Consider the following 20,817-nt stretch of genomic DNA (forward strand, 5'->3'; position numbering starts at 1 on the left):
AATCCAACAACATATTAAAAACATCATACATCATGACCAAGTGGGCTTTATCCCAGGAATACAAGGATTCTTTAACATCTGCAAATCAATCAATGTAATACATCACATTAACAAATTGAAAGATAAAAACCATATGATTATCTCAATAGATGCAGAAAAGGCCTTTGACAAAATTCAACATCCATTTATGCTAAAAACTCTCCAGAAAGCAGGAATAAAAGGAACATACCTCAACATAGCTATATATGACGAACCCACAGCAAACATTATCCTCAATGGTGAAAAATTGAAAGCATTTCCCCTAAAATCAGGAACAAGACAAGGGTTCCCACTCTCACCACTACTATTCAACATAGTTTTGGAAGTTCTGGCCACAGCAATCAGAGCAGAAAAAGAAATAAAAGGAATCCAGACACCAGCCCAGGTTGGATGCATGAGACAAGTGCTCAGAGCTGGTGCACTGGGAAGACCCAGAGGGATGTGATGGGGAGGGAGGCGGGATGGGGGATCGGGATGGAGAACACATGTAAATCCACGGCTGATTCATGTCAATGTATGGCAAAAGCCACTACAATATGGTAAAGTAATTAGCCTCCAACTAATAAAAATAAATGGAAAAAAAAAACCAAATCCAAAACAATTAAGAAAATGCCAGCTGGAACAGACTTATTAATAATCACTTAAAATGTAAATAGATTAAACACTCCATCCAAAAGTCACAAACTGGCTGAATAGACACAAAAACAAGACCTGTATATATGCTGTCTTCAAGAGACACGGAAAGTGAGGGGATAGAAAAAAAATTCAATGCTAATGGAAATCAGAAGAAAGTCAAAGGAGCAATTCTAAAATAAGACAAATCAGACTGCACAATGAAGAATATTACAAGAGATCAAAAATGACACCACAAAATCATGAACAGATCAATTCAAAAAGAAGACATAAAAATTCTGAATACTGATGCAAAGAAGAGCATCTCAAAACATAATGCTAAAATTAACTGTAATACAATAATAGTAGGGTACTTTAATACTCAACTTACACTAATGGACAGATGATTCACACAGAAAATCAGTAAGAAATTAAGTGGTGTTAGTGGTAAAGAATTGCCTGACATACGAAATTTGCCTGACACATGGATTCGCCATACATACAGACAGACATACAGACCAAAGGAACACAATAGACAGCCTTGAAATAAATCCACATACCTACTGTCAATTAATCTTTGACAAAGGAGGCAAGAATATGCAATGGGAAAAACTCTCTTCACTAAGTGGTGTTGAGAAAGTTGAACAGCCGCATGTAAATCAATGAAGTCGGTGATGCCATCCAACTATCTCATCCTCTGTCGTCCCCTTCATTGATTTACATCACTGACTCAATGGACATGAGTTTGAGTAAGCTCCAGGAGTTGGTGATGGACAACAGGGAGGCCTGGCATGGGGTCGCAAAGAGTCAGACACGACTGAGCAACTGAACTGAACTGAATCAAACTTAAAAGCTATTGCACAGCAAAGGAATCCATTAAAAAGAAAAAAAAAAAAAAAAGAAAAACCATACGGAAGAAAAATAAATGCAGGAATTCCCTAGTGGTGCAATGGTTACGACTCTGTACTTTCACTGCTCAGGGTATGAATTCAATCCCAGGTCAGGAAACTAAGATCACATAAGCTGCATGGTGCAGTCACAGAGAAAATGAAAATGGTTCCTAATCAAACTTACAAGCTTTTTCACACTCTCAGAAAACATAAACAAAACAAAAAGACAATCTATGAATGGGGAAAATACTTGAAAGAGATGCAAGTGACTAGGGCTGAATTTTCAAAATACAGAAACAGCAAACACAGCTCAACAACAAAAACAGACAACCCAATCCAAAAATGGGGAGAAGACCTAAAGAGACATGCCGCCAAAGAAAACACAGAGATGGCAAATAGGCACATGAAAAAATGCTCATCATCACTATGTATTCAGTTCAGTTCAATTCAATCGCTCAGGCGTGTCCGACTCTTTGTGACTCCATGAATCGCAGCACGCCAGGCCTCCCTGTCCATCACCAACTCCCAGAGTTTACTCAAACTCATGTTCATCGAGTCGGTGATGCCATCCAGCCATCTCATCCTCTGTTGCCCCCTTATCCTCCTGCCCCCATTTGCTCCGAGAATCAGGGTCTTTTCCAATGAGTCAACTCTTCGCATGAGGTGGCCAAAGTACTGGAGTTTCAACTTCAGCATCAGTCCTTCCAATGAACACCCAGGACTGATCTCCTTTAGGATGGACTGGTTGGATCTCCTTGCAGTCCAAGGGACTCTCAAGAGTCTTCTCCAACACCACAGCTCAAAAGCATCAATTTTTCGGCGCTCAGCTTTCTTCACATTCCAACTCTCACATCCATACATGACCACTGGAAAAACCATAACCTTGACTAGATGGACCTTTCTTGCCAAAGTAATGTCTCTGCTTTTTAATATGCAATCCAGGTTGGTCATAACTTTCCTTCCAAGGAGTAAGTGTCTTTTAATTTCATGGCTGCAATCACCATCTGCAGTGATTTTGGAGCCCAAAAAAATTAAGTGTGACATTGTTTCCACTGTTTCCCCATCTATTTCTGATGAAGTGAGGGGACCAGATGCCATGATCTTAGTTTTCTGAATGTTGAGCTTTAAGCCAACTTTTTCACTCTCCTCTTTCATTTTCATCAAGAGGCTTTTTAGTTCCTCTTCACTTTCTGCCATAAGGGTGGTGTCATCTGCATACCTGCAGATATTGATTATTGGGGTTATTGATTGATTACTGATTATGGGGTTATTGATATTTCTCCCAGCAATCTTTTTTTTTTTTTTTTTTTAAATCCCGGCAATCTTGATTCCAGCTTGTGCTTCTTCCAGTCCACCGTTTTAGAGAAATGCAAATCAAAACTACAATGAGGTACCAGTTCACACTGGTAAGAATGGCCACCATTAAAAAGTCTACTTGCCTGTGCTATACACTAGGTCCTTGTTGGTTACCCATTTGAAGTACAGCAGTGCATATATATCCATTCCAAATTCCCAAACTATCTGTTCCTCCTAATGTTATGTGACAGCCTGGATGGGAGAAGAGTTTGGAGAAGAGTGGATACGTATATATCTATGGCTGAGTCCCTTTGGCTGTTCACCTGAAACTATGACAACACTGTTAATCAGCTAAATCCCAATATAAAACAAAAAGATTAACAACAACAACAAAAAAACAAATAACAAGGACATAGGAACTTACCTGGTAGTCCAGTGGTTAAGATTCCACACTTCGACTGCAGGGATCACGGGGTTCGATCCCTGGTTGGAGAACAAAATTCCAGAGGCTGTGTAGAGCAGCCAAAACAAAACAAAAAACACCTAAAAGAGAAAAAAGTCTACAAATTACAACTGCTGCAGACTACATGGAGAAAATGGAAACCTCCTATAGTGTTGGTGGGAATGTAATGTGCACCCACTGCGCAATATATTATGGAGGTTCTTCAGAAAAATAAAAGTAGAAATACCATATGACCCAGCAGTCCCATTCTTGGGCATATATCCAGAGAAAATTATAGTTGAAAAAGATACATGCATAAATGTTCATGGCAGCACTAGTCACAATAGCAAAGACATGTAAACAACCTAAAGGTACACTGACAGATAAAGTATAAAGATGGTATGGTACACATACACAATGGAATAAAACTCAGCCATGAAAAACAATGAAATGCTGCCATTCACAGCAATGTGGATGCAAATACAGATTATCAGACTAAGTGAAGTAAGTCCGACAAAGACAAATACCATATGATATCTATATGTGGAATCTAAAATATGACACAAATTAATCTATCTATGAAACAAAAACAAATTCAAGGACATAGAAAATAGAATGGTTGCCAAGGGAGAGGGTTAAGTTAGGGTTTAGGGGGTTTAGGGGAGGCATAGAGTGGAAGCTTAGGGCTAACAGATAAAGACTATTATATATAGAATGAATAAACAAAAAGGTCCTACTGTATAGCAAGGAGAACTATATTCAATCATAATGGAAAATAATATTTTTTAAAAGGCATGTATATATAACTGAATCATTTTGCTGTACAGCACTGTAAATCAACCATACTTCAATTTAAAATTTTTAAAAAATAAAACACTAGAAAAAAAGAAACTAGCCAAGCATAGAAAATTATTTCAAAAAAGGATATAAATTTGATTTGATTTACCCACTAAGAATGTATGAGAGTTTCAGTTTTTTCTCATCTACATCAGGATTTCATATGGTCAATATTATGTATTTTAGCTCTTCTATCAAGTAAATGATGGTATCCAATCCTGCTATTAATTTGCATTTCTCTAGTTGTTAGCAATTTTAAATACCTTTCCATGTCCTTGGTGATACATCAGTAAAATGTTCCTACGTGCATTTTGCCCAATTTCTAATTATATAGTTTGCATTTCTATTGTTGAATATTGAATATATAAATAGGAACATGCCCAGTGACACACTAGTGGTTTGTGGATATTTCCTCTGAGAATACAAATTATCTTTCAATTTTCTTCATAGGGACTTATGCAGAGCAAAAGTATAAAATTTTAATGTCATCCAATTATCAATTCATTTTATTGAATGAATATTTTTTTGGCTGTCATCATTAAGAACAATTTGCCAAGTGCTAAGTCAAACAAATATTGTCCTATAGTTAAGTTTAAATGTTTTATACATTTGGGCATTTTACATTTAAATCCATGATCCATTTTGAATTAATCTGGGCAGATGTGAGGTTTAGGTCAAAGTTCACTTTGAAAATTTATGCCTGTTTAATTGATCCAGAAACTAGTATAAAAAAGTGATTCATGAAATTATCCTTCAATTAAGAAATAAATAAAAATTTTTAAAAGACTGTCTTTCATCCAGTAATTTGATTTTAGACATGAGTCAAAAATAGGCTGAGTAAATTTCTGAAAATCAATTTCTGGTTTCTTTTTTTTTTTTTTTTTTTTCATTGATATATGTCTCTTTTCCTCCACCAAAACCATGCAGACTTGATAAATGATAACAGTTTAATGACATAAAATCAGGTAGAGAACTGTTACTGGGAATGAAATTGGTATTGCCCCTATGGAAAATTATATGGAGATTTCTTATGATCCAGCAATCCTGGGCACACAGTCAGAAAAAACATAAACTATAATTTGAAAAGATACATGCACACCAATGTTCATAACAGCACTATTTAAAATAGATAAGACATGGAACCAAACTAAATGTCCACCAATAGATGAATGGATAAAGAAGATGTGCCATATATATGTATATATATATATATACACACACACACATATATATGGAATATGAGTGAACCATAACAAATAAAACAGTGTCATCTGCAGCAACATTTACTAAGTGAAGTCAGACAAAGAAAGATAAATATCATATGATATCACTTATATGTGGGATCTTTTTTAACAATGATACAAATCACCTTATTTGCAAAACAGTAATAGACTCAGAAAACTACGTTATGGAAATCAACACAAAATTGTAAAGCAGATTTCCTCCAATTAAAAAAAAAAGATAAAACTAAGTTATGGTTACCAAAGGGGAAATGCAGGAAGGATTAATTGCAAATCTGGGATTAACAAAAACAAACTACTATATATAACATTATCAACAACAGTCTACTGTATAGCACAGGGAACTATATTCAATATCTTGTAATAACCAAGAAAGAAAAACAATTTTTTAAAAAACCATAAATACACACATAACTGAATCACTTTGCTGTAAACCAGAATCACTGTAAACAACTATCAGTTCAGTTCAGTTGCTCAGTCGTGTCCGACTCTTTGCGACCCCATGAATCGCAGCACACCAGGCCTCCCTGTCTATCACCAACTCCTGGAGTTTACTCAAACTCAAGTTCATTGAGTCCGTGATGCCATCCAGCCATCTCATTCTCTGTCGCCCCCTTCTCCGCCTGCCCCCAATCCCTCCCAGCATCAGGGTCTTTTCCAATGAGTCAACTCTTCGCATAAGTTGGCCAAAGCATTGGAGTTTCAGTTTCAGCATCAGTCCTGCCAATGAACACCCAGGACTGATCTCCTTTAGGATGGACTGGTTGAACCTCCTTGCAGTCCAAGGGACTCTCAAGAGTCTTCTCCAACACCACGGTTCAAAAGCATCAATTTTTCGGTGCTCAGCTTTCTTCACATTCCAACTCTCACATCCATACATGACCACTGGAAAAACCATACCCTTGACTAGAAGGACCTTTGTTGTCAAAGTAATGTCTCTGCTTTTTAATATGCTATCTAGGTTGGTCGTAACTTTCCTTCCAAGGAATAAGTGTCTTTTAATTTCATGGCTGCAGTCACCATCTGCAGTGACTTTGGAGCCCCCCCAAATTTTTTTTTATTGAAGTAAACAACTATACTTCAATAAAATAAATGTTAAAAATCAGGTAAAAATGTAATGCTCACTGTAGAATTCTTTCAGTAAATTGTTTATTCTACTTACATTGTCTCTCCTATTGAGGGACATCTTAACTGCTTCCAAATTTGGTAATTAATGAATTAAGCTGATAAAAGTATACATGACCAAGTGTTTCTGGGGACACAATTTTACAACTCCTATGGGTAAATACCAATAACCACAATTGGAGAACTGAGTGTTAACGGTATGCTTACTTTTTAAGAAGCAACTGAACCATCTTCAAAAGTGGCTTTACTACTGTGCATTCCCACCAGCAATGTACAATTCCTGTTACTCGAGGCCCTCACCAGAATGTAGTTTTTAAGTGTTCTGATTTTCATCATTCTAATATGTGTACAGTGGTATCTCCTTTTTATGTTCATTTGCATTTTCCTGGTAACATATTTTCCACCTGTATATTTTCTTTGGTGAGATGTACATTAGTTCTTCTATTTACTATTTAATCAGATTGCATTCTTACTATTGAGCTTTTATTAGAGTTTTTGTACAACCTGGATGATAGTCTTTTACCTGATGTTTCTTTTGCAAATATGTTCTACCAGTCTCTGGCTGATCTTCCTATTCTCTTAACATTATCTTTTGCAAATACAACTTTTTAATTTTTTTTAAACTTTTTACTTTCTATTGGAAAATACCCAATTAACAATACTGTGATAGTTTCAGGTGAACAGCTAAAGGGTTCAGCCATACGTACACATGTATCCATTCTCCCTCATAGTCTTCCCTAGTGTCTCAGATGGTAAAGAGTGTGCCTGCAATGCGGGAGACCTCGGTTTGATCCCCGGGTCAGGAAGATCCCCTGAAGAAGGGAATGGCAACCCACTCCAGTATTCTTGCCTGGAAAATCCCATGGACAAAGGAGTCTAGTGGGCCACAATCCATGGGGTCACAGTGTCAGACATGTTGAGTGACTAGCATACATTCTCTCTCAAACTCCCCTCCCATCCAGGTTGCCACATAACAATGAGCAGAGTTCCATGTGCTATACAATAGGTTCATGTTGGTTCTCCATTTTGGATATAGCAACAACTTTTTAAGTTTAATGAAATCCAGCTTTTCACCTATATATTTCATGAATTGGGCCTTTTTTGGTGTTGTACCAAAAATACACTGCCAAATCAAAGATCATCTAGGTTTTCTGCTAGATGACACGACTGAGTGAATAACACTTACTGTTTAGAACAGGGAACTCTATTCAATATATTCTAAAATCCTACAAGGAAAAGGAATCTTAAAAATATACATATATTCAGTTATACATATATATGTATATATTTATGTATAACCATATCACTGCGCTATACAAATAAAACTAAAACAACATTGCAAATCAACTATTTTTGAAGTAGAAAAAACAAAACAGAAATAAACCCATGCACTTATGGTCAATTAATCTACAACAAAAATGAGCAAGAACATAAAATGAAGAAAGTCTCTTCAATTAGAAATGCTGGAAAAACTGGAGAGCTACAAGTAAAAGAATGAAATTAGGGACTTTCGTGGTGGTTGAGTGGTCAAGAATATGCCTTTCAATGCAGGTTCAATCCATGGTTGGAAAACTAAGATCCCACATACCAAGGGGTAACTAAGCTTGCATGCCCCAACTACTGAGCTCCTGTACTCTGGAGCCCACAAGCCAAAACTAGAAAGCCCACATGCCACAACTAAGACTGAATGCAGCCAAATAAAGAAGGAATGAACTTAGAACATTCTTGAACAAGACATACAGAAATGAACTCAAAATGGATTAAAGACCTAAATATAAGAGTGGAAACCACAAAATTCCTAATGGAAAACACAGGCAGAACAGTCTGAAATAAATCAATAGTAGGAATATTAGAGGATTTTTGTATTTCCATACAAATTGTGAAATTATATGTTCTAGTTCTGTGAAAAATACCGTTCACAGAGTGATAGGGATTGCACTGAATCTATAGGTTGCTTTGGGTAGTATAGTCATTTTGACAATATTGATTCTTCCAATTCATGAACATGATATATTTCTCCATCTATTTGTGTCCTCTTTGATTTCTTTCATCAGTGTTTTATACTTTTCTATATATCGGTCTTTCGTTTCTTTAGGTAGATATACTCCTAAGTACTTTATTCTTTTTGCTGCAATGGTGAATGGTATTGTTTCCTTAATTTCTCTTTCTGTTTTCTCATTGTTAGTGTATAGGAATGCAAGAGATTTCTGTGTGTCAATTCCACAATTCCAGAAAAATAAATGGCCCAATCAAAAAATGGGCCAAAGATCTAAATAGACATTTCTCCAAAGAAGACATACAGATGGCTAACAAACACATGAAAAGATGCTCAACATCACTCATTATCAGAGAAATGCAAATCAAAACCACAACGAGGTACCATTACACGCCAGTCAGGATGCCTGCTATCCAAAAGTCTACAAGCAATAAATGCTGGAGAGGGTGTGGAGAAAAGAGAACCCTCTTACACTGTTGGTGGGAATGCAAAGTAGTACAGCCCCTGTGGAGAACAGTGTGGAGATTCCTTAAAAACCTGGAAATAGAACTGCCATATGACCCAGCAATCCCACTCCTGGGCATACACACTGAGGAAACCAGATCTGAAAGAGACACATGCACCCCAATGTTCATTGCAGCACTCTTTATAATTGCCAGGACATGGAAGCAACCTAGATGCCCATCAGCAGATGAATGGATAAGAAAGCTGTGGTATATATACACTGTGGAATATTACTCAGCCATTAAAAAGAATTCATTTGAATCAGTTCTAATGAGATGGATGAAACTGGAGCCCATTATACAGAGTGAAGTAAGCCAGAAAGATAAAGACCAATACAGTATACTAACACATATATATGGAATTTAAAAAGATGGTAACGATAACCCTATATGCAAAACAGAAAAAGAGACACCAATGTACAGAACAGACTTTGGGACTCTGTGGGAAAAGGCGAGGGTAGTGAGAGAATAACACTGAAACAAGTATACTATCAAGGGTGAAACAGATCTCCAGCCCAGGTTGGATGCATGAGACAAGTGCTTAGGGCTGGTGCACTGGGAAGACCCAGAGGGATGTGATGGGGAGGGCGGCGAGAGGGGGGATCAGGATGGGGAACACATGTAAATCCATGGCTGATTCATGTCAATGTATGGCAAAAACCACTACAATATTGTAAAGTAATTAGCCTCCAACTAATGAAAATAAACGAAAAAAAAAAAAAATAGTAGGAATAGTTCACTGGATCTCCTATCCAAAAATAGAAGGATATAAAAGCAAAAATAAACAAATGGGATCTAAGTAAATTAAAATGCTTTTGCACAGCAAAGGAATCTATAATGAAATGAAAAGACAACCTAGAGACCGGGAGAAAATATTCACAAATGAAATGATGCATAAGAAGTTAATATTCAGCATGTATAAACAGTTCATACAATTCAACACAAAAGCAACCTGATTTTAAAATGGGCAGAAGAACTGAACAACCATTTTCCAAGGAGGAAATGCAGATGAGCAACAGACACATGAAAGGATGCTCAACACTGCAAATCATCAGGGAAGCCCAACACAATGCTTCACAATGTGCTGAAACTACAACACATCACAACCACAATGACATATCACCTCATACCTTTCAGAATGGCTATCATCAAAAAGTCTATAAATAACAAACATTGGTAAGGAAGTGGTAAAAGAGAACCCTAGTACACTGTTGATGAAAATGTAAATTAGGGCAGACACTATGGAGAATAGCATGGTGTTTTCTTAAAATACTAAAAAATTAGAGTCACCATATTATCCAGTGATCCAACTCCTAGGCATACATCCAGAGAAAACTCTAATTTGAAAAGATACATATTCACCCCATGTTCCTGGCAGCAGTATTTCTAATAGCAAGACATGAATGCAGCCTGTTTCATTGGACAGATGTACACATAATGTGGTACATACAATACAATAGAATACTACACAGAAAAACAAAAGAAAAAAATGTAATTTGCAGCAACATGCATTGGCCTAGAGATGATCATACTAAGTAAATTCAGACAAAGACAAATATAATGCTTATATATGTAATGTAAAAAATTATACAAACTAACTTATTCCAAAACAGTAACAGATTCACACAGAAAGAAAACTTATTAAGGATACCAAAGGGGAAAAGGAAAAAGAAGGATCAATTAGGAGTTTGGGATTAAAATATACACTAATATACATACTTTATTGAGCCCATCTTTGCATGAAATGTTCCCTTGTTATCTCTAATTATCTTGAAGAGATCTCCAGTCTTTCCCATTTTACTGTTTTCCTCTATTTTTTTGCATTGATCACTGACGAAGGCTTTCTTATCTCTCTTTGCTATTCTTTGGAACTCTGCATTCAAATGGGTATATCTTTCCTTTTCTCCTATGTTTTTCACTTCCCTTCCTTTCACAGCTATTTGTAAGGCCTCCTCAGACAGCCATTTTGCTTTTCTGCATTTCTTTTTCTTGGGGATGGTCTTGATTTCTGGCTCCTATGCAATGTCACAAACCTCTGTCCATAGTTCATCAGGCACTCTGTCTCTCACATCTAGTCCCTTAAATCTATTTCTCATTTCCACTGTATAGTCATAAGGGATGCAAAAATGGCAGGGATCTAACAGAAGCAGAAGATATTAAGAAAAGGTGGCAAGAATACACAGAAGAACTGTACAAAAAAAATCTTCATGACCCAGATAATCACGATGGTGTGATCACTCACCTAGAGCCAGACATCCTGGAATTCAAAGTCAAGTGGGCCTTAGGACACATCACTACGAACAAACCTAGTGGAGGTGATGGAATTCCAGTTGAGCTATTTCAAATCCTGGAAGATGATGCTGTGAAAGTGCTGCACTCAATATGTCAGCAAATTTGGAAAACTCAGCAGGGCCACAGGAATGGAAAAGGTCAGTTTTCATTCCAATCCCAAAGAAAGGCAATGCCGAAGAATGCTCAAACTACCACATACTTGCACTCATCTCACACGCTAGTAAAGCAATGCTCAAAATTCTCCAAGCCAGGCTTCAGCAATACGTGAACCATGATCTTCCAGATGTTCAACCTGGTTTTAGAAAAGGCAGAAGAGCCAGAGATCAAATTGCCAACATCTACTGGATCATCAAAAAAGCAAGAGAGTTCCAGTTAAACATCTATTTCTGCTTTATTGACTATGCCAAAGCCTCTGACTATATGGATAACAATAAACTGTGGAAAATTCTGAAAGAGATGGGAATACCAGACCACCTGACCTGCCTCTTGAGAAATATGTATGCAGGTCAGGAAGCAACAGTTAGAACCGGTCATGGAACAACAGACTGGTTCCAAATAGGGAAAGGAGTACGTCAAGGCTGTATATTGTCACCCTGCTTATTTAACTTATCTGCAGAGGACATCATGAGAAACGCTGGGCTGGAAGAAGCACATGCTGGAATTAAGATTGCTGGGAGAAATATCAATAACCTCAGATATGCAGATGACACCACCCTTATGGCAGAAAGTGAAGAAGAACAAAAGAGCCTCTTGATGAAAGTGAAAGAGGAGAGTGAAAAAGTTGTCTTAAAACTCAACACTCAGAAAACTAAGATCATGGCATCTGGTCCCATCACTTCATGGCAGATAGATGGGGAAACAGTGGAAACAGTGACAGACTTAATTTTTCTGGGCTCCAAAATCAGTGCAGATGGTGATTGCAGCCATGAAATTAAAAGATGCTTGCTCCTTGGAAGAAACGTTATGACCAACCTAGACAGCATATTAAAAAGCAGAGACATTACTTTGCCGACAAAGGTCCGTCTAGTCAAGACTATGGTTTTTTCAGTGGTTATGCATGGATGTGAGAGTTGGACTGAGATGAAACTGAGTGCCGAAAAATTGATGCTTTTGAACCGTGGTGTTGGAGAATACTCTTGAGAGTCCCTTGGACTGCAAGGAGATCCAACCAGTCCATCCTAAAGGAGATCAGTCCTGGGTGTTCATTGGAAGGACTGATGTTGAAGCTGAAATTCCAATACTTTGGCCACCTCATGCAAAGAGTTGACTCATTGGAAAAGATCCTGATGCTGGGAAAGATTGAGGGCAGGAGGAGAAGGGGATGACAGAGTATAAGATGGTTGGAAAGCATTGTTGACTCAATGGACATGAGTTTGGATGGACTCTGGGAGTTGGTGATGGACAGGGAGGCCTGGCGTGCTGTGGTTCATGTGGTCGCAAAGAGTCAGACACAACTGAGCGACTGAACTGAACTGAATATACACACCACTATATATAATGTATAAATAGATAGTTAAGGAACTACTATATAGGACAGGGAACTATAGTCAACACCTTGTAATAATTTTTCATGGAAAATAAACTTGAAAAGAAAATATATATATATATATGTAACTTTGATGTATACCTGAAGCTAACACACTGTAAATGAACTGTATTTCAATATCACTTAGAAAAATACAATTAAAAAAACATTGCCTGTGTAGGATTTTTTAATAAGTTCTTTCTTTTTTCTTTTGAAAAAAAATTATTTACATTGGAGGATAATTACAATTGGAGGTATTGTAATGGTTTTTGCCATAGATCAATATGAATCAGTCATAGACATACATATGTCCCCTCCATCCTGAACCCCCCTCCCAATGCCATCTACACCCTATCCCTCCAGCCTGTCACAGAACACTTGCTTTGGGTTCCCTGTGCCATATACTAAATTCACACTGGTTATCTATTTTACCTATGGTAATGTATATGTTACAAAAGTATTCTCTCAAATCATCCTGCTCTGTGCTTCTTCCAGTAAGTCCAAAAGTCTGTCCTTTATGGTTGTCTCCTTTGCTGCCCTGCATGTAGGATCATCACTACCATCTTTCTAGATTCTAAATATATTTGTTAAAATACAGTATTTGTCTTTCTCTTTCTTACATTGCTTTTCTTTCACTCTGTTTCATAGACTCTAGGTTCATCCACCTCATTAGAACTGACTCAAATGCATATCTTTCTATAACTGAGTAATATTCCACAGTGTAAATGTACCACAACTTCCTTATCCATTCATCTATCAAAGGACATCTAAGTTGCTTCCAAGTCCTAACTATTGTAAACAGTGCTGCAATGAACATTAGGGTCTGTGTGTATTTTTCAATTCTGGTTTCGTCAGGGTACATGCCCATGAATGGGACTGCTGGGTCAAATGGTAGTTTTATTTCTAATTTTGCAAGCAATCTCCATACTGTACTCCACAGTGACTGTATCAGTTTGCATTCTCATCGACACTGTCAGAAGGTTCCATTTCCTGCACATCCTCTCCTGCACTTATTGTTTTCAGTTTTTTCTGATGAGGGCCATTGTGACCAACGTGAAATGACACCTCACTGTGGTTTTAATTTGCATTTCTCTAATAATGAGTGATGTTGAGGATCTTCTCATGTGTTTACTAGCCATCTACATTACTTTGCCAACAAAAATCCATCCAGTCAGAGCTATGGTTTTTCCAGTAGTCATATACAGATGTGAGAGTTGGACCATAAAAAAGGCTGCATGGCAAAGAATTGATGCCTTCAAACTGTGGTGCTGGAGAAGACTCCTGAGACTCCCTTGGACTGCAAGGATATCAAACAAGTCAATCCTAAAGGAAATCAACCCTGAATATTCACTGGAAGGACTGATGCTAAAGCTGAAGCTCCAATACTGTGGTCATCTGATGCGAAGATCCAACTTACTGGAAAAGATCCTGAACTGGGAAAGATTGAGAGCAGGAGAAGGGGACAACACAGGACAAGATGGCTGGATGGCAACATGGACTCAAAAAAGAAGAACTAAAGAGCCTCTTGATGAAAGTGAAAGGGGAGAGTAAAAAAGCTGGCTTAAAACTCAACATTCAGAGGGAGGAGCTAAGATGGCAGACGAATAGGACGGGGAGACCACTTTCTCCCCCACAAATTCATCAAAAGAACATGTGAATGCTGAACAACTACACAAAACAAATTCTGATCGCTAGCAGAGGACATCAGCCACCCAGAAAAGCAACCCATTGTCTTTGAAAGGAGGAAAGACAAAATATAAAGGATAAAAAGAGAGACAAAAGAGTTAGGGATTGAGATCCGTCCAAGGAAGGGAGTTTGTTTTTTTGTTTTTTTTTTTTATTAGTTGGAGGCTAATTACTTCACAACATTTCAGTGGGTTTTGTCATACATTGATAAGAATCAGCCATAGATTTACACGTATTCCCCATCCCGATCCCCCCTCCCACCTCCCTCTCCACCCGATTCCTCTGGGTCTTCCCAGTGCACCAGGCCCGAGCACTTGTCTCATGCATCCCACCTGGGCTGGTGATCTGTTTCACCATAGATAGTATACATGCTGTTCTTTTGAAACATCCCACCCTCACCTTCTCCCACAGAGTTCAAAAGTCTGTTCTGTATTTTTGTGTCATTTCTGTGTCTCTTTTTCTGTTTTGCATATAGGGTTATCGTTACCATCTTTCTAAATTCCATATATATGTGTTAGTATGTTGTAATGTTCTTTATCTTTCTGGCTTACTTCACTCTGTATAATGGGCTCCAGTTTCATCCATCTCATTAGGACTGATTCAAATGAATTCTTTTTAACGGCTGAGTAATATTCCATGGTGTATATGTACCACAGCTTCCTTATACATTCATCTGCTGATGGGCATCTAGGTTGCTTCCATGTCCTGGCTATTATAAACCAGGAAGGGAGTCTTAACAGAGGAAGTTTCCAAACACCAGGAAACCCTCTCACCGGCAGGTCTGGGGGAAGTTTTCAAATCTCGGCGGGCAACCTAACTGGGAGGAAAACTAAATAAAACCCAAAGATTACAAGCCTAAAAGCAACTCCCAGCAGAAAAGTACCCCAGACGCTCGCATTCGCCACCAGCAAGTGGGGGCTGAACAGAGAGGAGCGGGCGGCATTGCTTAGGGTAAGGACTGGACCTGAATGCCCTGAGGGCAATCTGAGGGAGCTAACAAGAGATAGCAACTTTAACTGTGGGATAGCAAGAGAGACAGACAGAGAATTAACCTGCGAAAAGCCCTAACCTAAGGCACAGCTGGCCCATTCGCAGAACAAAGGACTGAGCAATACCAGAAAAGAGCTATCCAGCTATGGACCAGGCCATCCCCCACCAGAGGCAGCAGGCAGGAGGGAGGCAGGCGCCAGCCAGAGCCGGAAAGGGGAAAGGGTCAAACTTGGCCCCAGAGACAGCATCCCCTACCAAACCGCAAACAGGCTTCCAGTTTCTAACCAAAGACTTCCTGAGATTCTGGATGGTTGACATCCGCCGGGAGGGTCACAGAGAGATATCAGCTCCCCAGAAGAGACACAAGGCACACCTGACCGGGCATTCCCAGAAACTGAGGCAGGGACGGGGAGGGGAGAAGTTGTTCTGCACCTGAAGAGAGTGCACTCGTCAAGCTAATGGTTGCCTAAGCTGCTCGGACCAGGGAAGGCACAAAACGAAGGCCCAACCAAGTCTGCGCCTTTGTGGAGTACCTGAGAACCTGAACCTGAGCGGCTTACGCCTGGGAAGTGCACATAACTCAGGGCCCACTCCATGGAGAGCAACCTGGAGCCTGAGCAGTGTAGATGGGGAAAGCACACATGCCATTACGGGGGGGCTGGTGGGGGGCTGCAAACCCAGTGTGTCCAGAACATTGTGAGTACTCCCCACACACACCAGTGATATTTGCTTGCAGTACCCCTCTCTCCCCACAGCACAACTGAACAAGTGAACCTAAACAAGAGACCACCTCCGCCCCCTAGTGTCAGGGTAGAAATTAGACACCGAAGAGACCTGCAAACAAAAGTCAAATAAACAAGGGAACCGCTTTAGAAGTGACAGATGCAAATCCGTGTAGTTAACACCAATTGCACTGGAAGGGGCCTATAGATACTGAGAAGTATAAGATGGAAAAAGGAATTATCTGAAACTGAACCAAATCCAAACTGCCTGCAACAGCTTAAGAGAAATTCTTAGATATATTTTTACTATTATGATTTTTTTTAATTAAAATATTTTTTCTTTTTTTTTAAAGTCCTCTATTGCTCCTATATTACTCCTTAAATTTTTTTAACCCACTACAACCATGCAAAAAAAAAAAAAAAAAAAAAAAAAAAAAGACCCTATTATTAAAGCAAACTTCATATGTATTTCTTAAATTTTCTGTGTTTTTATTTTTTTTAATATGGTATTTTTAAGAGTCTAACCTCTACTCTAGATTTTTAATCTTTGTTTTTTGTATTTGATATCAATTTTGGACATTTAAGTATTCAATCTTCAGTACCCATTTTTACTCAGGAGTGTGATTACTGGTTTGATTACTCTCTACCCCTTTTGACTTTGCTTTTTCTCCCCCAGATCACCTCTATTTCCTCCCTTGCCCTTCTCTTCTCAGTCCAATTCTGTGAATCTCTGTGGGTGTTCTGGGCTGCAGAGAACACTTACAGAACAGAGTACCACCTAGATCGGTTTCTCACCTCTTGAGTCCCCCCTTTTCTCCTCCTGCTCACCTCTATCTCCTTCCTCCCACTCCTCTTCTTCATGTAACTCTGTGAACCTCTCTGGGTGTCCCTCACTGTGGAGAATCTTTTCATCATTAACCTAGAAGTTTTACTATCAGTTCTGTATGGATGGAGAAGTCTTGAGGCTACAGAAAGAATAAGACAGAAATCCAGAGGCAGGAGGCTTAAGCCCAAAACCTGAGAACACCAGAGAACTCCTGACTACAGGGAATATTAAGTAATAAGAGATCATCCAAAAGCCTCCATACCTACACTGAAACCAACCACCACCCAAGAGCCAATAAGTTCCAGAGCAAGACATACCATGCAAATTCTCCAGCAACACAGGAACATAGCCCTGAGCGTCAATATACAGGCTGCCCAAAGCCACACCAAACTCACAGACCCATCTCAAAACTCACTACTGGACACTCCACTGCACTCCAGAGAAAAGAAATCTAGCTCCACCCAGCAGAACACTGATGCAAGCTTCCCTAAACAGGAAACCTTAACAAGCCAATTGTCCAAACCCACCCACAGGGAGAAACTTCCACAATAAAAAGGAACCACAGACTACCAGAACACAGAAAGGCCACCCCAAACACAGCAATCTAAATAAGATGAAAAGGCAGAGAAATGCCCAGCAGGTAAAGGAACACGAAAAATGCCCACAAAGCCAAACAAAAGAGGAGGATATAGGGAATCTAACTGAAAAAGAATTTAAAATAATGATAATAAAAATGATCCAAAATCTTGAAAACAAAATGGAGTTACAGATAAATACCCTGGAGACAAGGATTGAGAAGATGAAAGAAATGTTCAACAAGGACTAGAAGAAATAAAACGAGTCAATTAAAAATGAATAATGCAAACCTTCTATAGAGACACAGAACTTCAGATGTCTTCAAAGATTTCAAAAGGAGGAAAGGAAGCCAGGTTGGAAGAAGGAGGAGGAGGAGGCGGGAAAGGGGGGCAAAAGGGGTGGCCTTACAGACGTCTCCTGCCACCTGCAGACACCCAGGCGTTACGGGACTTTTCCCTGGGCTTCCAGGGAAGGGAGGATGGAACTCGGCCCTACCAGAAACCAGACCAGAATTCGAGTTCTCTGCCAAGAGGAGGTGATCAGTCTCCAATCCATAGCTCAGGCTGAGGCCCTTCGACCAGATTCCTGCATCCAGGACCGGGGGACTAGAAAAACGGGAAGGATAGGAAGGGCTAGGAGAGGAAAGAGAGAGGGAAGGGGAGAGAGGTCAATAAAATCTCTTGTTCCTTACTGGTCGGGGCACTCTGGCCAGTTGTCCGCATCAGGAGGAGACCAGGGACAAAAGGGTCCCAGTCGCGGCCGCTGGGTCTGGTCCATTGGCAGTCAAGCTGGCCCCTAAGTACCCCGAGTGGTCAGGATGTCAGTCTCAGCGAAGAAGATGTCCCTTTGTGGTTGCCATTTGTTGCAGGAAGGGGGACCCTTTCCAGGGCCTGAAACTGGACTCTTGTCTAACACTCGGAAATGAATTGTCCGAGGAGACACATGCTGACAAAGCAAGAGATTTTATTGGGAAAGGGCACCCGGGTGGAGAGCAGTAGGTAAGGGAACCCAGGAGAACTGCTCTGCCGCGTGGCTTGCAGTCTTGGGTTTTATGGTGATGGGATTAGTTTCCGGGTGGTCTTTGGCCAATCATTCTAATTCAGAGTCTTTCCTGGTGGCGCACGCATCGCTCAGCCAAGATGGATGCTAGCAAGAGGGATTCTGGGAAGTGGACGGACAGGCAGTGTCTCCTCTCAACCTTTCTGGAACTCTTCCAGTTGGTGGTGGCTTATTAGTTCCATATTCCTTATCAGGATCTCCTGTCATAAAACAACTCATGCAAATGGTTACTATGGTGCCTGGCCAGGGTGGGCAGTTTCAATCAGTGTGCTTCCCCTAACACATCCATTTACAAATTTTTAAGTTATTTTATTACAGCACTCATGCCCTCAGCTGTGTTTTACTCCCTCCAAATATTATAATTCCAGTCTTCTGCCAGGGTGAGAGAGGAGAAATAATGTGGAGTGGGAGGAGGGAATTATTTCTCACACAGCTTTCAACTAAGTCCTCCCAATTTCTAATTTTAATCTCCCACCTTTACTTTCATTTCTAAAGGTATGTGGTGCCACCATTTCCTGAGTCTTTTGAATTTTCTCCACATTCCCCACTGCCAATTTAGAATTTGGCTTCCTTCTGTTTGTCAAGTTGATTAAAACTCATCTGTCTGCTCTCTGGGCTTCCCAGGTGATGCTAGTGGTAAAGAACCCACCTGACAATGCAGGAGACATAAAAGATGCCAGTTTGATCTCTGGGTCAGGAAGGCCCCCTGGAGGAGGGTCTGGCAACCCACTCCAGCATTCTTGCCTGGAGGATCCCATGGGCAGAGGAGCCTGGTGGGCTATGAGAGGGTAACAGGCAGGAAGGCCAGGGGTCTCCAAACGGAGGAAATAGGCTGCAAGTGCCAGACATTTTTATCTCTCTTAAGTGGCAAAGAGGAAACAAACCAGTGACTTTTTTTTCTTCTCTATAAAAAAAAGAAAAAAAAATTAAAAAAAAAAAGAATAATGCAATAAATGAGATCAAAAACACTCTGGAGGGAATCAGCAGTAGAATAATGGAGGCAGAAGATAGGATGAGTGAGGTAGAAGATAAAATGGTGGAAATAAATGAAGCAGAGAGGAAAAAAGAAAAAAGAATCAAAAGAAATGAGGACAACCTCAGGGACCTCTGTGACAATGTGAAACGCCCCTACATTCGAATCATAGGAGTCCCAGAAGAAGATAAAAAGAAACACCATGAGATAATACTCGGGGAGATAATAGCTGAAAACGTCCTCAAAATGGGGAAGGAAATAGTCACCCAAGTCCAAGAAACCACAGAGTACCAAATAAGATAAACGCAAGGTGAAACACCCCAAGACACATATTAATCAAATTAACAAAGATCAAACACAAAGAACAAATATTATAAGCAGCAAGGGAGAAACAACAAATAACACACAAAGGGATTCCCATAAGGATAACAGCTGATCTTTCAACAGAAACTCTTCAGGGCAAAAGGGAATGGCAGGACATACTTAAAGTAATGAGAGAATAACCTACAACCCAGATTACTGTACTCAGGAAGAATCTCATTTAGAAATGAAGGAGAATTCAAAAGCTTTACAGACAAGCAAAAGCTGAGAGAATTCAGCACCACCAAACCAGCTCTTCAACAAATGCTAAAGGATCTTCTCTAGACAGGAAACACAGAAAGGGTGCATAAACACGAACCCAAAACAACAAAGTAAATGGCAACGGGACCATACTTATCAATAATTACCTTAAATGTAAATGGGTTGAATGCCCCATCCAAAACACAAGACTGGCAGAATGGATACAAAAGCAAGAACCCTATATATACTGCCTACAAGAGAACCACCTCAAAACAAGGGACACATACAGACTGAAAGTGAAGGGCTGGAAAAAAATACTTCATGCCAATGGAGACCAAAAGAAAGCATGAGTCACAATACTCACATCAGATAAAATAGGCTTTAAAATAAAGGCTGTGAAAAGAGACAAAGAAGGACACTACATAATGACCAAAGGATCGATCCAAGAAGAAGATATAACAATTATAAACATATATGCACCCAACATAGGAGCACCACAATATGTAAGGCAAATGCTAACGAGTATGAAAGGGGTAATTAACAATAACACAATAATAGTGGGAGACTTTAATATCCCACTCACACCTATGGATAGATCAACGAAACAGAAAATTAACAAGGAAACA

The 20,817-nt window shown here is 39.5% G+C and overlaps 1 long non-coding RNA gene across 3 annotated transcripts in view; it reads right to left on the reverse strand.

The window, feature by feature from the left end:
- Window positions 1-20,817, reverse strand: part of LOC122434601 — a 104,996-nt gene that overhangs the window by 11,505 nt on the left and 72,674 nt on the right. For all 3 annotated transcript variants that reach the window (XR_006267427.1, XR_006267428.1, XR_006267426.1), the window contains one exon: window positions 3,262-3,380. This is a non-coding gene — a long non-coding RNA (uncharacterized LOC122434601). The remainder of the gene's footprint in view (window positions 1-3,261; window positions 3,381-20,817) is intronic.

The sequence above is a fragment of the Cervus canadensis genome, chromosome X (genome assembly GCF_019320065.1).
Source record: "Cervus canadensis isolate Bull #8, Minnesota chromosome X, ASM1932006v1, whole genome shotgun sequence".
Lineage (NCBI taxonomy): Eukaryota > Metazoa > Chordata > Mammalia > Artiodactyla > Cervidae > Cervus > Cervus canadensis.